Source organism: Cupressus sempervirens, chromosome 1 (genome assembly GCF_028749045.1).
Source record: "Cupressus sempervirens isolate cs-2001-9-10 chromosome 1, ASM2874904v1, whole genome shotgun sequence".
Lineage (NCBI taxonomy): Eukaryota > Viridiplantae > Streptophyta > Pinopsida > Cupressales > Cupressaceae > Cupressus > Cupressus sempervirens.
In genome coordinates this window covers 374674134-374696369 of record NC_143118.1, presented here as the reverse complement: position 1 = coordinate 374696369, position 22236 = coordinate 374674134, and positions in this window count along the sequence as shown.

The following is a 22236-nucleotide window of genomic DNA, read 5'->3' as shown; positions in this document are numbered from 1 at the left end:
ATGCATATCCCATTTCTCCAAGAAATGGGGACCCCTTAGTAATTTTTTGTTTACCTAGATTCCTAGTCTAGAGTTTGGGTCACTTTTGGACTCCCCCAGGAGTCTAGGTCAAGCTCTAGTACCTGATTTAAGGTCTAGAGAGTAGATATGAGAGAAGAAAATAAAATTTTTAAAGTTACATGTGCTTAAGTGTACACTAGCACACTTGTGCATGTGTGCACAACGTGTATTGTATCTCCTTTCAAAGATTCAAACATGCACATATGCACACCTCCAAAGGGTGCACACCTACGAAGGTGCATACTCGCAGAGATGTGCACTTGTAGATATGCACACTAGTCTGGGGTCTATATAAGACCCTAGACCCCCTAAAATAAAACACTTTGCATTGCCTAACTCCTATGCATGCACCTCTACACATATCAATGTGCATTCTTCAACCCCCCAATCTAGATTAATATCTAAACAAGGTTAGCAATGACCACAAAGGTGCATACATGTACACTCCATGATGTGTGAACATGCACACCTCTACTTAGATAAACATAAAACCTAAGACCTATAAAACTGAACAATTTCTTAAGAACTATGAAGGTGTGCATATGCACACCTTCCAAACCTTAAAAAATGCACAAAGCCTGATTGCTAAGGCATTATAGGTGCACACATGTGCACCTCCACAAGGTGTGAAAGTGCACACATCTATTCTCAATGTTCAAAAGGAAAATAAATTCCCCCAACTTTGTATGCACAGTGTGCATGTGCACAACTGCACATAAAAGGCCAATTAGGGGGTTGAACTAGTGCACTTGCACACCTGTAAGGGTGCGCTAGGTGTACTAAAGTGCACAATAGGGAATTTTGGGGGGATTTGATAGTTTTGATATTATTTATCCTAATTCTAGCCTATTGTAGAGTCAATTAGGGTTTGTCTTAGGTTGAATTTCAATTTTCTACCTAATGTTTGATTTTCTTGTAGCTATCATCCTCTTCAATGGCAGAGAAGATAGCTACAAAACTAGTAGTATTCAAGTAACAAGGGGCCCCTAGAAAGTCAAGATTTCAAGATGGACATGTCGACATCAAAGATACAAAACTCAAACATATAGACTGGAATGCATTCCTCACAATTTGCATCAAGCTTAAAGAGAGGTTTGTTATTGTATCAACACTTATGTGCTCAGGTCTTTTGAACATAGCATCTCACCCAACATTAGTTTGGTCCTCAAAACTCATAATGACCCTTGTAGAACACTATGTATCTAAAGAAAAGGTCATCAAGATTGTCACAAGAGAGATATTCCTAGAACTTCAACCCCAAAATATTGAGAAAGTGTTCCATCTCCCAAGGGTAGATCAATATTTAAAGATACCATATGATAGAGCATAATGATGGTACAAGGAAAATCTCAAAGAAGCATAAAAAATAGTGCAATCTTCCTTCCTTATTGATAGAACAATAGTGGGTCATCGAGTAGGAAAATTTGATATAACATGGGGGTATATGAAGGATGACATTAGATATGAAATTGTGCTTTTGACTAGAGCTATGGAACTTTCTGTGGTAGGTTACCTTCATACTTGGATGATCTACTTTATAGAAACCATCAAAATGATAAAGATGCCAATTGATTGGGTTACCATCCTAAGTGATAACTTTGATGAGAAACTTGTAGCCATCAAAGCCTACTCACATTTATACATGACATCATAGGTGGTGTACTTACTGGTGGCTTGAATCACAGATTTGTTAGAATATATAGTCCATATATATAACTAAGCAGGGGTGAATCTATTATCCAACTAATATCAGAGATAACAACTTTAAACAATCTTAACCATATGAGTAATGTAAATAGAAACCACAACAAGATACTCATATACAATAACACTAGATATGTTAACTAGGGAAACCCTTGATCAGAGGGAAAACCTTAGTGGGGATGGTACCCACAAGATGATGTATTAATATAAATATTCCCTATTAGAGGATATACCCTATTAGGAGTCTATTACAACATTCAGTACATATGAGTTCCTATTATGAGACTTTGAATCCCTGCTAAGAGATTCCAACCCTGTTAGGAGTTGTGGAAGACAACTGGACCCACTACCCAAATAGCTTCAAGGTTAAGACTAATGAACCCACTATTTAAATGATCTATATATTATTCCTTATAGAATAATAGAATTAAATTTTACTTCCTTCCTCTATCTTTATCCTATCAACCAAACTTTTTCTCCTAATCTTGTAACCAAATCACAAACTGCACATCCAATAATCCCTTAGATAGCTTAAATGCGTTCAATCAACACTCTGCTCCTTTTCACACTTCACAAATACAATGCACAATAGATGCTTGATACACATACAATCAAGGAAAACATCTTTCATTTATACCATATCTCCATAATAATTTCTTGAGTTAGCCTTAAGGCTTTCCCAATTAATTAAAATAAGATATATAATTAATTACAATTACAATAGCATTGTTGTCTCACAATCTATAAAAAAAATTTACATGTGCAACTCTAGGTCTTGCACACTCACTGATGTCACCACCTAATTTTCCTCTATTACTGGTTTATTGTGCATCACCTCATTATGTCCTAGCTAAAAGATACAATGCAAACATCAAAAAATGCCAAATAGATACTTTGTTTCTACGTTGCTCACAATAAATCAAGCACAATTGTCATACATCTTTGATTCAGATTTCATCCTCTTAACTTCGTCATCAAGACACTCTCAAGAACATGTCCTTAATTGTGCATCACTTGACCCTTACTCAGATACTCGTAACATGAGATCTCTGACTGCTATTCTTCTAGTCTCTACATAAACCATACTATGTTGTCATTAATGACAAACAAAATCATGAATGCAACATGTCAATGTTCTCTAATGCTCAAGATACACCCCCAAAGTAGTATCATCAGCATTCATGCTAACAAGACTACCCATGACTTTATAAAAAGGGAAGCATGCAAGATGCTAATGCTTGGCTCTATGTGGTGTATCCACAATTAGTGAAGAAGAAGCTCCCACACAAAGTGTGGAATATAAGGTGGTGAATGACAGGTTCATTTTTGCAATCATTAGGTTCATAAAGGGTGATTAAGCTAAAAGAATGTCAGTAGAAGCAATGGCCAAGATTACAGAGATTGGCACTCACTACATTTAGTTTACAACATTCACTTATCTTAGGGTTGTTGATACTCTATTAAGCCCAAAGAAGCTCCCAAGATACCCATCTAATAGTCTAATCTTGTTAGAGATTGCACACCAACTCACATCTGCATATGACAAAGTGAGAAGATAACATAAGAAGACATGGGTCTGACCCATCACAATTGGTGATTTAGAGGTGACACAAAACCAAGATATTATCACCTCCTATTCTAAGTGGATCACTATCCCTTGGAATAGTACAACTCCCCTCACCCCTACTTTGACAATATTGGGATTGTACAACACCTAGCAGGGAAATAGTTCATATATGAGGACGCATTAGAAGACAATTAGATGAACAAAGTATATGACTATCATGTTTCAAATAAGGGACTATTGTAGGATGACTCTATATTTAGCAAAAAATATGTTGAAGATTAAGATCCCTCTAAAGGCCATGGAAAAAGATACTGAAGATATCATGGATCTTTTATACAATAGGGACAAGATCCATGACCAGCCAATTATGAATGCAAAAATAGGGAGAGATGAGAATTCAAATTTAAATAATTAGGCTAGGCATATAGTCCAATTGACAAAGGGATCAAGAAACCTTTCATAATGGATCCAGTTCCTTAGAATATTCCCCTACAAGATACAACAAGGAAAATCAAAGGAAAATATGCGTTAGTCATAGTGCCAACCTTCCCTACTCAATCCCTAGTAAGTTGGAAATGGTACACCAACATGAGAGGGAGGTTGAGTACTTTAGGGATGATCAGGGCACCAACAAGAGGAAAAGAGTACCTTCTAAGGCTACGCAAGTAGCTCAAGCCCAAGTGCCTCAACAAGAATAGGTACAACCTGAAAAAGTAGAGCCTCAAATTGAGCCTGAAGCTCAAGAGCCTACACAAGATCTATAAGCACTTCTATAGCTAGAACAGGTAGAGGAAGAGCAAGTAGAGAAGCAGAGGGTACCACTAGTGGAAACACAAGAGGAAGAAGCCTCCCCTCATATCCCAAAAAGGAAATGATTTAATCAACAAGTGAGCTCTCATTTTGCACAATGCTTAACAACATGAATAATTTCAAACTCCTCTCTTAAAAGCTGATCTAGAATCAACTCCAAGGTTCTGGGCAATCTTGTGACCTACTAGAATCTGCTCAATTGAAGATAAATGTAGTTGTTCACAAAGATGCCTTTGTTGTTTTGGACCAATTCTGGATAAGATGGTCAATCTGCTCCCTATTTCAAAATTAATCACAAAAAAAATATGTTTTTGGTATTTTCTATTTTTAAATGAATGCAATCTAACAATGCAACTGTATGAATTCCTAATTTAACCAAAGTTTAGCAAAGAAAATAACAAAGATAAGATAATGAGAGATGAAAGAAAGTAACATGAAAGGGAAATTCCTAATGGACATAAACCATGATAACAACATGTCTACATGTTAAATCATTGAAAAGATCAGGTAGGAAAGCAATGAAAATATGAGCAATGCTTCCTCAAATCCATTGATGCAATCATTGACAAAAATTTAGTTAAAATAAAAGTTATTTCACTTCTTATCAAATTGCAAGGCCACAGAAAGTGCGCTGATGGGAGACAAGAATCTATGTAGGAACAATAGGGTGATCTCTTCTTGAACTAAGTACATCAGTAGAATTTGTAGACACGTGACAAACACCAGAATTAAAAGACCACTCAATCAAAATAATGCAATAAAACTATTGGCTCCATTACATTCCATGAACATACATTTACAAAATATGACACACTTGGGCAAGAATAAATACACTCTAAATGAGAGCACCAATAGCATATATTATTGCATCAAAATAATGGCCTAGAATACATATTACATTCCTGAATTTATAGGAAATCTTCTCCTCAATTTTTATTGAGAGTGAGAGATCTCTTAATGAAAATATATGCTTCTAAACTACTAAAACAAATCTATTTATGTAAAACTGACTCTCTAACTAGTCCTAAGCAAGACTCCACCCTTATGTATATCATTTAATGGGTGCATGAGCCTTTACATATCTTAAAACAAAGAAAGAATGAGAAAATAAGAAGAAGAAAGCCATTAGATGATGTAGGAGTCTCTAGAGATGCAAAAAATAGAAGCTCAACCTTCTCTAGATGTTTGTTGGAGTTAAACTACTATCAAAATGCATTTCTAATGCATGGAAATATATAAAGTTGGAACTAGCAATTAACTATCAATGCACCTCTAACTTCTTCATAAACTTCTAGCACACCTTTGGAGAAGCGCACCTCAAAAGAAGTGCACCGTGTGCACCTCTGAACCTAGTGCACCTCAAAAGATATTTGTGCAAGGTGCTCAATTTGCCAAAAAATTAAAGTTCTTAGTTTTGACAATGGTTTTGGGTTTTTCTTAGACAAGGTCTAGGAGCACTCTAGTGTACTTATTTTGTCCCTTTTTAATGATTTATACCCTCTTTATAGCCAAAAACTTGGATACAATTGAAATCCTTCTACTTCTTCTATCTAAAACTCCAAGGAACATGACTCCTTTAAAGGTGAAGGTTACCAACTCATGCAAGATCCTTATTGCTACTGATAATTAAGACTCTATGATTATCTATGCACTTACACGTTATGCACCACACCTTCATTTTATGTATACAATCATATTATGCACACCTTCATGCTTTGTGAAGTCTATTTCTTCATTCTTCTTCTTTTTGAAAGCCCAATCCTTTTCAATCAAAGACTAGGTGATCTAGATTATCCACAATTATCAAATGTTTGAAAAAAAATCATATTTTTTTAACAATCTTTTCTAGGTCCTTTTAATTGGATTTTTTGGAGTTCTTCTGCTCAATATTTCAAGTTGAAATTTTCATTAGTCCCTAAACTAGATAGTGGAAGGCTCTCTATTTTAGGGATTGAAATTAGATTTTTAGTTCTTCTTTCCAATGGTGTAAAATGTTCTAAATTCTAAGCTCTAGGTCAAAAGTTATGACCCCAACAAGTTAAGGATTTTTTTTACCTATACAAAGAGGCAAACATTAGTTAGTCCAAACCCTAATTACTAAAAAAAATTAGACCTAGAATGCAAAACCTATCAAAAAACACCTAAAAACCACTTTTATGCCTCTGAAAGATAGTTTTTGGTGCACCTTGAGGGTGCACTAGGTGTAATAAACCATCAAAGAAAACCTTAAATCTAAGGTTACACACATAACACATTTGGTGGCATGTGCATGTGTGCACCCTAATTATGAAAAAGAGTTCCTAAGTGTTTGAAATAGGGTGTGCACTCGCACACCTTGTGGGGTGTGCATGTGCACACCCTTACATTGCACTTCAATTATTCTTTTGTTACAATGGTGTGCAGTTGCACACCTTTGAAGGGTGCACACCTGTGCACCATTATTGTGCTACTAGAGTTCTTTATTTGAAAGGTGCACATGTGTGCACCTTATCTTAGTGTTTGATATGTAGGTTTCAAAGCTTTAAAGATGCACAGGTGTGCACCTTAGATAGGTGTGTAGGTGCACACCTTTAACTTAGGTTTTATTAGGTCTTTGTTAGGTTTTAGGTTGTTAGGTTTGTGTGCACCTATGCATGTGCATGAGTGCACATCTCCAATGGGAGATAAGGGCACACATAAACATTTAGTGCACTTGTGCACCATAAATAGGTGTGCACATGTACTCTTAAGCACATAAACACTCTTTTTCCCAAAACTTTCCCAGTTCTTATAGCTATATCTTCTCAATTAGAGAATAAAGGAAAGACCTAGAGTCTAGGTGGAGCTCCAAAATAACCCAGGCCCCAGACTAGGGGTCTAGGAAACAAAATTTTTACTAGGGGGTCCCCATTTCTAGGAGAAATAGGTTTGCATTGTGAAACCACAACAAATAGCCCCAACAAAAAGGAAGAAATAAAAAGGCATTTCTTCATCAACAAGAATTCATCTAACATGTGTCAAATAATAACTAAATTCTAAACACTTCAAACAGTTCCTTGATAAAACTTCAGAGTCTTGAATCTTCAAGCTCAATGTGTGCACAATGTATTCATTTCCTCTGACATTTCAAGATGTAATCTATCATAAGTTTGTAACAGATTGGAAATAATCTTCCACTCCACCAGTCCATTCATCAAGAATTGTCACAAATCACATTTATTAGTCACTATCTGACCAGATGAGAGAATTTGTTCTATGGGCTCTTGATGGGTTATCACTTTTTTTTTTTATGTCTTGGGAAATCTTTGGAATTTTTCTTCATGTAGTTCACATGTCGTCATGTGATTCTTCCATCAAGAAATTGTTTTAGATAATAGATGGTCATTTTGGAGTGCATATCCCTATTGTTAGATTATCTTTCTCAGACCCTTTGGAATATTTCATTCTTAACACCATCATTCTTTTTTTGTTTTCATTTTGTACCTTGACCATGCTTAGACTGTATGGCTAAGGCATTGGCATCATTTCTTAGATTCTTTCTTTAATTTGATAATCTTTGTGTTCCTCTTTAAAGAACTTTTAGGAAACTCACACCAAACAATGACCTTAGCAATTCCTTGAAAAGACCTTTTTTCTGAATCAGCAAGTTTCAAACTACCCCTTGTTGTCGTCAACCTTAATTTGAAAATACCAAGATAGTCAATAATTAAATTTTCCAAGTGTTGAGAACTATTGATCTGCAATTCAAAATTTAAGACTATAAGTCCTTCACAACTTAAAGTAATATCCATTCTCTAGTTGGTAGAAGAAACAAAAAATCATTTAAATGCTTTGACAAAGAAATACCTCTTCCTAAAATTCGAAACCACAAGGAGTGGTTTATGAAATGCATCAAGAATAATTCTTGATTGAACCTAACCCCCAGATTAAAACAACTTAAAAAGAAAAACAAAACAAACTCAACTCAAAGAAAACTAACACCTAACTAAAGACTAAAAAGACTAAAACAACAAAAACAAAAACTTATATATAGAAAACCTTGAATAATAAGAATGTGGGCTGATTGTCAATAGATTTCTCATTATGTAAAGTGGTAATGAACCACCCCATATAGTCCTAAAAAATGTTGACTTGTCTTTATATTTAGAAAAATAAAATTTGGACAATCTTGGTTCAAATTCTAGGCACAAATCATACAAAATCAAAAGTTGTGGTAACTCTCCATGACCATGATTAATCTAGAAACAAGTTTTCTTACCTTTAGAATCATATTCAAAGTGAAAATCTTCAAACTAAGGGGGATTAATGGAAATATATCACCTAATCTAGTGAGTCTCCCACTATAGAGTTACACTCACACATTGTGATTTGTCCTTCTGGTGGTTTTATCTCATGGTACACAACTCTGTGCACACATGGAAACACTTTAGGTTCCTTCAAACTAGAGAAATAAATCATCAACCCTCCTTTTGAATTATAGGATTCATTAATACCATCGATTGAGATGTTTCTGCCTCATCTCCGAAAGAAGCCTATTCAAAAATGTACTTTCCCTCCATTGTGATCTCCCAAGCTAACAAGAAATCAAGAAAACTTTCTTCATCGTGATTTCTCCTTCTGGTGGTCTTATCTCATGGTACACAACTTTGTGCACACATGGAAACACTTTAGTTTCCTTCAAACTAGAGAAATAAATCATCAACCCTCCTTTTGAATTATAGGATTCATTAATACCATCGATTGAGATGTTTTCTACCTCATATCCCAAAGAAACCTATTCAAAAATGTACTTTCCCTCCATTGTGATCTCCCAAGCTAACAAGAAATCAAGAAAACTTTCTTCTGAATGGAACCTAAATGGATGGATTCTACATGACTTAGTTACTGTATGGTGTGATATATGTGTAGAATAATCACAAATAAACATTTCCTCAGTCAAGCTTGAGACCAAATTGAGCACTCTATCCATCTCTTCTAATGGAATTTTTTTTTTGAGGGAGGTATCTTATTATTATTCAACAAGGAATCAATATCACAATAGGAAGCATTAGTATCTTCTTCTTGATGACCTCTTGATTCAAAAATCTCACCAACATTGGGATCTTCTATATTTCCCTCACTTTTTGAAACTTTGAGAATTTTTGCAACTCCATGGAATTTTGGAACTTCAAAATTTTTTGCATCCTCAAAATTTCTTGGCATATCCACACATTTTGCAACATCTAAACTTGAAACAATTTCATTACTTCCAACAATATCAATGGGCTGATCTGTTTGTGTCAACACATTAGATACTGCATCTTGGCAACTAGCACATTCCAACTCTGAATGAATCCTTTGATGGAGGTGACAATAGTTAGGAAGCAAAAGGATGTTTGGATTCTGACCTTCTCCAAGATACTTCAAATTTCTTGTTATGTTGTCCATAAAACCTTTCAAAACCTCATCCTTTAAATGTAATCCCTTCTATACTAATAGGGTAATGTTGGTTGGAGCCTCATAATGAATTGTAGTATTACAAACCTGCATGTCTAGAGGAGTAGGATGCAACCATTGAGAGACGTCAGCCATTAGAGAATATTCTCTACTTTTCAAACTTTTTGTTTTCATATTATTGCTGCATCAAATAGGTGTCCCAAAGTGTCCATGCTCTTCCTCTTCATTGAATGCGAACACAAACTCCTCTTGATCATCTTCATCATTTTTTCCTCCTATAGATTTATCACATGGTTCAAACGTCATTGTACTAAACTGCAAAGGTTGTTCCTCCATGATTTGAGGAGGCTGATCCGAAACATGATTGTGCCCATATCCATTTTCACTTGGACTTATACCTATAATACCATTATTCTCATTGTTGATGATACTATAAAGGCTAAAATTTTTGCTCTGATTTTGAGAATAATTATTCTGGGCAGCAATTTATCTTGGATGATTGCCTTGGTTTCTTGAGGAATTCAACTTTATTTAGATGAGTTCATTGGATAAAATAAACATCATCTCCTTTATGGCCTTAACCTCTCTAGCCATATTGTTCTTGAGTTTAGCAGGTGGAGAAGTCTTTTGCTCAAAGAATACAGTCTTTTGGGGCTCATAACCTGAATATGTAATTGCTAGCATTGGAGAGGCTATAACCTAGTTTGTGAGTGTAACAACCTCTTTGAAGACCTTTTCAATGCTATCAATGCCTCTAGGTGGGAGTCTTCTTAGAAAAATAGAAGTTAATGAATCCATTGTTCCAAAATAGATATGGATGGTAGCCTCTTGTGGTACAGTGTATGGAAACTTCATTCTTTGATACAACCTATAGAAGTGACAAATAAACTATGAAATAGCCTCATGGGAATCCATCTTAATTGAGATGATAGGAGAGCTAGATCAATATAGATCTTGAATTATTCCAAAAACTTGCTCTAAAAAGAGTTCCAATTCCTTATTGATGTTGGTGGCAGATTGAGGTACTAATTGAATGTTGTTTGCCCCAAAATGTAAGGAAAAAGCTGGCATACCACATCCATATGCTGAATCTGGTCTTGATTATAGATTTCCTTGAAAATTTTAATATGATCTTCTACTATTCATGATTCTCCATAGATGAACCATGGGAAAAAAATTTCAAAATTTTTGGGCAAGGCATGTAATGGACCAGTTAGATTCAAAGGTGAACTTTGGGCATTGAAGAAATGCATGGTGCATAATGAGGGGAATGTGTGAAGTAGAATGTAAAGTGAATGATGATGATGGAATATGTGATGTGAATGTGTGGAGGTCTTGGTATCTCTCTATCACTATGATGCTTGTGAAATTGACTGAGTTCTAGGAACTTGTGTTTATTCTGGAAAAGCACACCTTTGAAGAAGCCCACTTTGTCAAAACAACACACCTACACACCTTGTGATAGTTCACAGACTTAGAATTTTTATTTATTTATTTATTTTTATTATTATTTATTTTTTAAACTTCCAAAAATTGTAGAATTTTCAAACAACTTTCATTTTTTTGAGCCGAATGGTTTTCAAGCCCTCCTTCTAATGCCACTTTTGTTGAGCTCTCATTTTGCATGATGCTTAACAGTAGGAATCCTTTGGAACCTCTCTCTTGAAATGATGATCAAGAATCAACTCCAAGGTTTTGGGTGATCTTGTGACCAACTGGAATCCACTCAATTGAAGATAAATACATTTGTTCACAAAGAGGTCTTTTCTAGTTCAGACCAATTTTGGATAAGATGATCAATCTGCTTGTTGTTTCAAAATTAACCACAATTTTTTTTTTTTTTTTTGGTATTTTCTATTTTTAAATGATAGCAATCTAACAATGCAACTATATGAATTCCTAATTCAATCAAGGGTTAGCAAAGAAAATAACAATGATAAGGTAATGAGAGATGAAAGAAAATAACATCAAAGGGAAATTCCTAACGAACATACACCACAATAACAACATATTTGCAAGTTAAATTGTTGAAAAGATCAGGTAGGAAACCAATAAAAATAGGAGCAGTGCTTCCTCAAATCCACTGATGCAATTATCGATGGAAACTTAATAAAATCAAAAGATGTTTCATTTCTTATCAAATTGCAAGGCCATAGAAAGTGTGTTCACGTGAGATGAGAACCTATGCAGGAATAATAGGGTGATCTCTTCTCGAACTAAGTACATCAACAAAATTTGTAGACATGTGGCAAACACCATAATTAAAAGATCACTCAATCAAAATAACACAATAAAACTATTGGCTCCATTACACTCCATGAACATACATTCACAAAATATAATACACTCAAGAAAGAATAACTACACTATGAATGAGAGCACCAATAGAAAATATTATTGCATCAAAATAATGTCCTGGAATATGTATTACATTCCTAAATTTATAGGAAATCTTCTCCTTAATTTGTGTTGAGAGTGAGAGATCTCTTCATGCAAATATGCTTCTAAACTAATAAAACAAATCTATGTATGTACAAAGTGACTCTCTAACTAGTGCTAAGTAAGACTCCACCCTATTTTATATCATTTAACGAGTGCATGAGACTTTACATGACTTAAAACTAAGAAAGCATGAGAAAATAAGAAGAAGAAATCCATTAGCTGATGTAGGAGTCTCTAGAGATGCCAAAAATAGAAGCTCAACCTTCTCTAAATGTTTGTAGGAGTTAAGTTGTCGTCAAAATGCATTTTTGATGCATGGAAACCTCTAAATTTGGAACTAGTAGTTAACTATTGGGGCACCTCTAACTTCAAAAACTTCTGGTGCACTTTTGGAGAAGTGCAGCTTGCACACCTCAGAACCTAGTGCACCTTGGAAGAAATTTGTGCAAGGTGCTCAATTTTCCAAAAAATCAAAGTTCTCAATTTTGAAAATGGTTTCTAGGTTTTTCTTAGACAAGTTTTGGGAGCACTCTAGTGTACTTATTTTGTCCCCTTTTTAATTATTTATACCCTCTTTATAGCCAAACACTTTCATACATTTGAACTCCTTCAACTTCTTCTATTTTGAAATTCCAAGGCACATGTAACTCCTTTGAAGGTGAAGGTTGCCAGCTCAGGTGAGATCTTTATTGTTGTTGATAATGAATATGCTATGATGATCTATGCACTTGTACATTATGCACCACACCTTCATGTTATGCATACCTTCATATTATGCACACCTTCATGCTCTATGAAGTCTATTCCTTGATTTCTTCTTCTTTCTGGCTACCCAATCCTTGAGTCAAACTCATTGACCCATGTTTCATGAGTAGTGATTCAACATGAATCCATCTCTCATGAGAATAAATGGAATACTTAGCACTCATTGGATCTAGGTGATGCTTACGGGGGTGAAGCACTAGGACTTCTCGAGAGGTCACCCATCCTAGTACTACTCCAACCTGAGCGCACCTAACTACAAAGTTTCCTCCTGGTGCTTCACCCCTGTGAGCATCACCTAGATCTAATGAGTGCTAAGTGTTCCATTTATTCTCATGAGAGATGGATTAATGTTGAATCACTACTCATGAAATATGGGTCAATGAGTTTGACTCAAAATCACACAGTTAAATCCTAATAGCAATATCACAATTTGACTTACTATGGAAATTATCTCCTACTTATCTACCTAATCCTTCTCGATCAAAGACCAGGTGATCCAAATTATCCAAAATGATTAAATGTTTGAAACTTTTTCATATCTTTTTTAACAATCTTTTTTAGGTCCTTTTAATTGGCTTTTTCAAAGGTTTTCTACTCAAATTTTCAAGTTAAAAATTTCATCGATCCCTAAAAATTGGTAGAAGAAGGCTCATTGTTTTAGTGATTAAAATTAGATTTTTAGTTCTTCTTTCCAATGGTGTAAATAGTTCTAAATTTTGAGCTCAAGGTCAAAAGCTATGACCCTAACAAGTTAAGGATGCCTTTTTACCTACACAAAGAAGTAAACATTAATTAGTCCAAACCCTAATTACTAAATAAAAATTAGACCTGAAATGAAAAACCTATCAGAAAATATGTAAAAACCACTTTTATGTCTCTAAAAGCTAGTTTTTGGTGCACCTTGAGGGTGTCCTAGGTGCACTAAACCATCAAAGAAAACCTTAAATCTAAGGGTGCACATGTGTGCACCCTAATTGTGCAAAAGAGTTCCTAAGTGTTTGAAATAGGGTACGCACTTGTGCACCTTGTGAGGTGCACATGTGCACACCCTTACGCTACTCTTCAATTATTCTTTTGTTACAATGGTGCATAGTTGAACACCTTTGAAGGGTGCACAATTGTGCACCATTATTGTGTTGTTCTAGATTTCTTTGTTTTAAAGGTGCACATGTGTATACCTTGGGGAATTGTGCACCTGCGCATCTTAGGTAGGTGTGTAGGTGTGCACCTTTAACTTAGGTTTTATTAGGTCTTTGTTAGGTTTTAGGTTGTTAGATATGTGTGAACCCTTTAGAGGTTTGCACCTATGCATGTACATGAGTGCACATCTCCATAAGAGCACACATAATCATTTAGTGTACTTGTGCACCATCAATAGGTGCACATGTGTGCTCGTCAGCATTGAAATACCCTTTTTTTCCAAACTTTCCTAGTTCTGACAGCTGTATCTTCTCAATTAGAGAACAAAGGAAGGACCCAAGTCTAAGTGGAGCTCCAAAATGACCCAAGCCCTAGAGTAGGGGTCTCAAAAATAATATTTTTACTAGGGGGTCCCCATTTATAGGATAAATAGGGCGTGCATTGTGAAACCACAACATTAACTATGCTAGAAACATGAAGGAGGAGATTGAAGAAGAAAAACACTTCATCCTCACAAATGCATGAGACAATCCTAGAAGTGGAGGCAAAAGAAGAAGAAGGGGAGAAATTTTAATTTATTCCCTTAAGCAAAAGAACTCACTTGGCTAGGGCCATAGAGAAAGAGAAGAGAACAAGCTCCACAGTGACACCTCCATCTACTCCAAGGGAGCCTATCTAGCTATCGACATCAGAAGATGAGAAACAAAAATAGATGGATGATATGGAAGGATATGAAATTGATGTATTCGACCTCTCTAACTTTGATTTCATTCTAGTGGGCATTGAGATGGTGGGAGGGACAATAAGAGATACTCCCATGTGTGAACCCTTAGGAGATGACTAGAATCAATTGTCATCTCTACCTCAAGGATCTCTGGGCACTCCACCACTACCATCACAAGATATATAATTTTTGGATAAAGGTTCCATGACTCCACTTCCTAAGCCTACACAAGAAGAAGAACAAGCAATTGAGGAAAGGGAGCCCAAGCAGTTGCATGTCGATGAAGTATTTGAGGAAGGGATAATACTTGAAGAGCCTCAACAAATTCATCAATATACAAAGGCTAGGACCTTAGCCCAACAAGATATAAAGACTCTAATTTTAGATCTGTTTCAATGGGAAAGGACTTAAGAGATGACTAATAAGGGGAAGTATCCTACAATAGAAACAACCTCTTCAACAAAGTACATGTTTCCCATGGGCACCATGCTGACATGGCTAAAGAGGGAGGTCTATTTTGGCAGAAGAGGCAGCTAGACCTAATAGTCAAGGAGGGAATGAAGGAATTAGTAAAATAAATGAAGAAGATTGAGCCACCTACAGGTGATGCATGGACACTAGTGTTCATAATGAAGAACTTAGATCAGAACTTGGTTGCACATATAGTCATTCCTCCTCTGCACGTTGACGCTAAACAATTGACTCCTAAAGACTACCAAATAAAGGAGGTCATATTGGGAAGACCCATGGTAGAAACTACCAAAGTGATGATCACTACGGGTAAGAAAGAGATGTTTAGGCATATGGACCAAGAATGTTGGGAAGACCCATGGTAGACACTGCCAAAGTGATGGTCACTACAGGTATGAAAGAGATGTTCAAGCATATTTACCAAGATGAGTCTAAGTTGATAGCACTATGGAAAAAAATTAAGATATTAAGAGGTTATCTACATGAAGTTGTGGGCCCAATCGACTTGGAGAATCTAGAGATCACTCTTGCAGAAACATTAGAGAGAAGAGGAATAGGGCCAACAGAATTACATCCATTTTTTAGAGCATGTTAGCAATGGCAAGACAATTTTGAAGAAAATAGTGTGTAGATCATACAGGGAAATTTAGGTCTATTACACTACATCCCGTTGAGTATGAACAAGTTGGTGTCCATATTGAACCAAGATTTTGGGTTGATGGATGAAGTTCATGCCTAAGAAAATGACCTACAAGCTCTAAAATCAATCAAAGGTCAAAGGTATTTAACATTAATGAAGGTATATGCAACTAAGGAGCTTTATAAGCTAGATGATTGGATAGAGAAAATATCAGTAGGCAATAAGGTTATGGAGGGATTGCACATAGAAATCCAATAGATTAAAGACAAGGCTCAAGAAGAGTTTTTGGAATTAGAGAGGAACTACAAGACCACTAGCCTTGAGATTTTTTAGGATGAATCAAAGACCAAGATTTTTGCGGTGTAATCAATTGTCCAATAGTTTGGAGGAACATTTAAAGAAGCTTCATCAGAAGATGACATCAAACAAGCCTTCAAGACCGAAGAAGCATTGTTGCAATTGGACACCAATTAGCTTGAAGATTTTGTAGAAACAAGGATTGAAGTAAGTAATTATTGACAAGTAGTGAAGAATAAGTATGAGGGTCTCAATTTTCCATAGGCTACCCAAGTGGTGGAAATAAAAGAGAAGTTTAAGAGCAAGTATCCAGACATCATTTTGGTTGAAAGGGGAAGAAAACCCAGATGCTGGAAATTAAGTTTTGACACTTAGAAGAATTTTGGATTTTTGGAACCTGTCACCAAGGTGCACCAGTGTGCAGGCACAATTTTCATAGAGGTGGTCCAACAATTTTGAGTAAGAAGCAGTGTGTTGATAGTTAACTATTAATTCCTAATTTAGACCATTCCATGCACCAGAAACATATTTTGATGACAATTCAACTCCTACAAGCTCCTAGAGAAGGTTGAGCTTCCATTTTTAGAGCTTCCAAAGAATCCTAGATCATCTTGCAGTTGTATTCTTCTTATCTTCCCATTCTTTTATTCTTTTGTGTCATGTAAAGGCTCATGTACCCATTAATGAATATAAATAGGGTTGGAGACCTACTTAGCACCATTTAGAGAGTTCGTTTATATATAACTAGATTTGTTTTATTAGTTTTAAGAAGTCTGACTCCTAACACAAAGTGAGGAGATGATTTCTTATAAATACATGGATGTAATATGTACTCTAGGTCATTATTTTTATGCAATAATGTATGCTATTGGTGCTCTTATTCTAAGTGTAGTTATTCTTGCTAGAGTGGGTTATTTTTGTGAATGCATGTTCATGAACAATAATGGAGCCAATGATTTTTTTGTGTAGTTATGATTGTGTGACCTTTTAGTTTTGGTGTTTGCCTCATGTTAACAAATTCTACTGACGTAACGAATTGGAGAAAACATCACCTATTTTTCTTGCATAGTGTCTTGTCTCACATGAGCATAGTTTCCATGGCCTTTCAATTTCATGAAACGTGAAGCATCTTTTAGTTATTATTGAGTTCTCATCAAAGATTGCATCAATTTAGTTGAGGAAGTGTTGCTCCTAATTTCATTGGTTTCCTACCCGATCTTTTTGATGATTTAATTTGTAGATGTATTATTACCATGGTTTATGTTCATTAGGAGTTTCTATTTCAACTTATTTACTTTAACCTATCATTACCTTATCTTTTTTATTTTCTTTTTTAAGACTTGGTCAAAATAGTAATTCATATAGTTGCATCGATAAGTTTCATCCATCATAAAACCAAAAATACCAAAAATATCTCTTTTTGGGTTACTTTTTCAAATAGCAATACATCAAACAGATTATCCAAAATTTTTTAGAGCCAGTAAAGGCCTCCTCATGAACATACATAGTTATCTTCAATTGAGTAAATTTTAGTAGGTCACAAGATCACCCAAAACCTTGGAGTTGATCCTCAATTATCTTTTCAAGAGAGGAGTTTGAAAGGCTTCCTATCATTTAGCATCATGCAAAATTATAGCTCAAAACTACTACATAATGTTCTTCTCTAGGATATGCTTAAATTATTTCTACTATACCAACTGCATTTTCTATATCTGTTCTGGTGTGAGTTTGATATTGTAAACCTCCAATCATGGATCTATACTTTTTATGTTCAACTATAGGTGTCTCATCTTTGCTAGATAACTTGTGACCAGTTATCATAGGTGTACCAATAGGCTTACAACTTTCCAAGACAAATATTTTCAACAAGCCTTTCAAATACTTAGTCTATGATAAGAAAATACTATCATTATTCTTTACAATCTATAGACCTACAAAATATTTAATCTTACCAATCATACTCATCTCAAATTCATTCTTCATTACATTAGAAAATTTGACACTTGCTTCATCATTACCTCCAAAGATTTTGTTATCCACAAATACCAAAATAATCAACAATTCATTCTCAATTTCTTTCAAATACAAATTACTATTTGTCATTCCTTTATAAAGTCCTATTTTTGCCAAATACTTGTCCAATCTCACATATCAGGTTATGGGTGCTTACTTTAGACCATACAATGCTTTCCTCAATCTACATACCATATCCTTTTATTTTGTCAAAGGAAATCCTTCAGGTTGCTCAATATAGACTTCTTCTTTAAGTTGTCCGTTCAAAAATGTTTAATTACATCCATCTGATACACTCTGAATTTATTACTTGTTGTATAAGTCAAGAATGTCCTTATTGCTTCAATTCTAGCATCAAAGGAAAATGTATCTTCATAATCTATACCATCTTCTTGTGAATATCCCTTGCATACCAATATTTCTTTATTTATTATAACCTCACCTTGTTCATTCATTTTGTTCCTAAAAACCCATTTTGTTCTTATAGCATTCTTGTCTTTAGGTCTATGAACCAATTCCCATATCTCATTCTTCACAATCTGATCTAGTTCCAATTTTATTTCTTGAATCCAATGATTATCCTTACATGCCTCATTTTCACTCTTGTTCAGATAATGGGTGTTGCACACATTGCATAATATTGTTGTATTTTATTATTTTATTTTATTATGTAATGTTGCACCTAGATGGACATGCAACATGTAAAGATTCCCATGTGATATACTTGATGAGTTGTATATACTTGATGAGTTATATTGTAACATTGTGATAATATTTCATGTAGTTATTTAATATGAGAGAAAAGAATTAAAATTTCAATATTAAATGTAGGGTCAATGGGTTAGGTAGCACATGGTTTATGTAATACCACTTGGTGGTTTTGTGAGACTTGCTACTATATAAGCAACCACAAGGGTAGTTGTAGAGACAAGAAGAAGAAAAGGGAAAAGGGGAAAGAGTCGAGTGGGACAAGGCTTGATAGGTTAGCCAAGGGAGCATTTGTGAAGGTTGGAAGCATGGCATGAGATGTGTGGGTTCATGCTTATTCGCATAGATTGCTTGATAGTGGCTATGGATTTGAAGGCTCCCATGGTTTTATTGCAATGGTGTTTTTTGTTGAATAATACATAGTGATGGATGCTTTTGGAGGCTGGGTTTTTCACTCAATGAGGGTTTCCTAGGGTATATCTTGTATCACATTTTTTTGTGGGTATGTTGCCTATTCTCTTGCATGTGGATTTCAATTGCATATTTATTTCAGATTTGTTATGGGTTATGTGGAAATAATTATATTATTTCTTGCAAGTTTCCTTACAAGTGGTATCAGAGCCATGGTTTTATTATTGCAACCCTAGATTGAATCCACGAGAATGTATGAGGATAAAAGAAAGGGTAAGATATATGAATATTATAGTTTTATTGGAGAGCTAAAGGTTTTCAATTTGCTATTATGATGAGATATTGATAGAATTTGGGCATGTGAAATTGTTGGACAAATGGATTTTTTTTTGGATGTTTCATTTAAATGAGGGTTTTAGGGGGAATTTGCAGAAATGACCTCCTAGGTAAAAATAAACCCCACCATTGGATCCAGGCCAATGTTTCCATAAATTTTAATATATAATATGCTCTAATTTGGCCATGTTAAGAGGAGATGAAAGAGTTTCTTAGTTTCAACCCACGATGGTCGTCAAATTTAATCCCATCAAAATTCTCATCAAAAAAAAATTGCAGTGAAAATGGTAAAAAGACTATCTTAGTAAAATGGTCATAAATTTCTCTAAGGATATCAAATTTCAGACTTCTTATAGGTGTGGAAAGCTAATTCAAAGCACTACAACTTGGTGTAGGTTTGGTTCTATGATTTTGATATTTTGTTAGGTTTTAAGAGTCTAAAATTTAGATGTCATTTATTTTGAGCATAGATTAGGGCATTACTTGGGCATACAGAGTCAGATTTTGGACTTTGAGTAGCCAATAAAAAGCTCTTGGAGATCTCCACACATTGGTTTAGATTTGGTGCAAGTTTGGTATGGTTTATTTGGTGATATATTGATCTAAATAGTTTATGGTATATATTGACAATGGTAGCATTGTGAGTTAATGACATTGCATATTTTGGAAATTTAGATTTGATGTCATTGTATACTTAGTTCATATTTTAGATTGGTCTCATGATGATATGGTTATCAATGTTTGGTTTGGATATGTATGATGACTTGTTGGGTCTACAAGTTGTGCAGTGTTGTAAGCGGTCTATACTTACAAGTTGCATTTATGGCTTGGATATGGGTTGTCTTTGCCCATTGATATTTCATTATTGATGCATATTCAGATTCGTGGCTTGGATTTGGGTTGTCTATGCCCTAAGTCACATGATTTTTTGATTTGTCTTCATGTAGAAGGGATGGAATGTTCTTAGCAAGTACAATCATGGTGGAGGATTATGGTTGACTATTTTATGCCAATAGGTTGAACATATTGATAATCAAATGCTCAATTCATGGATGTGATCATAGTGCCATGGATTTTGGCATGACATGATTGGATATATAGATACATCCTTGATGTTTATTAGTTTGGATTCCTGATTTAGTTATGATGGTATATCTTCTTAGTCGAGGATCATGGTTATATGGTTTCTTTTGAGGAGCTTATGATGTGAACTTTGAGTTATTTGATGGTTTGATGACATTGGTTGATTATCATGGTTAAAGGAGGGTTTTTCATCATGATGTCATGGATAGCTTGGATACATAGTTTAGTGTGAGCTTGTGACAGTGATGAGGTGACAATGCAGGATTAGTTCCTGGTTTGGTTTATATCTTCTTGGTTTCACTTGGTATTGAGACTTTGGTTGTGTGAGTGTAGACCTAGAGGATCTCCATGTAGGAGATGGATTTTATGATGCCATAGGTGGCTTGGTACCATGGTTAAGTGGGAGTTGTTGGAATTGATATATTTATTAAATATTTGTAGATATTGGAGGTTTGTCTTAGATACTATTGTAGTAGAAGCGTCTTTGACATTTACATGGTGCACTTGGTTATCTTCATGGTGTGTGAAGATTGTTAGATCTTGAGGACTCATGGGGTTTGTAGTTATCTTCATGGTGTGTGGAGATGGTTCTTCATGGTGTGTAGAGATGGTTCTTCATGGTATGTGGAGATGGTTTTTCTTCATGGTGTGTGGAGATGGTTGCATCTTGAGGACTAATGGGGTTCTTGGTAAAGGTGTGGTTTTAGCTTTCATTTTACATGTTATCCTTAGCATAAGGATGGTTTCATTTTTATGTCATGGTATACTCTTGATATGCATTTAGAGTTTTAATATGTTATATTACGTTCATATGGAGCATGTTATCTCTTTGGTTGAAATGGTAAGATCATGTTGTCATGTTTATGTTCCTGAGGCCATGGTTGGAACTTTGACATTGATCTTGGTTTAGTTTCTTGGTATTGAGTATATTGAACATAAGATGGATACTTCATGATATTGATATGTTGCATTTGGAGTTGGCATGAATTTATTGGTTACAAGTGCTCATGGATACTTAGAGATGGTGGTGATGCTAATTTTTCTTGGATTCGAGAAGTATTTGTTGGGACAGTTGATGGTTTCAACAAGGCAGTTTGAGGAGCACTCACCTAATATGGACTTGAGAGGAAATTATTCTTAGATGAGTCTTGGTTGGAGACTTGGATATCTTGATGAGCATTCTCATTACCCACTCCTAGTCTATTCGATGGTTTGCTACTTTAGAGGTATAGTCTGTTGTTTCTCTCAGGTGTATGATGTTTATGCTTATCTTTCATGGATATGAATATTGAGCTATGGTACATGAGTTAGTTCTATAGGGTTAATTTGAGAGATGGTTTAGCATTATTTATTTCTATTTTGATGTGTTTTTATGCTAGTTGAGTTTGGGAGATGGTTTAATATTGGGCATATTCCTTGGTTTAAGAATAGTTTATGAGTTTGATCTTCTTGTGAAAGGCTTACATCGATGATTAGTTATATGGTATGGTTTGGGTGTTGTCAAGGCTTCTTGGTTGGGATTTTATGGAGGAGATCATACTTGCATGATTTACATCTAGAAGTGTGTAGAAGGACATGATACAGGTTATGATTTTCATGATTTCTCTTTGGTCTTAGTTATCTTCCTAGATGTTCAATTTTACATACATT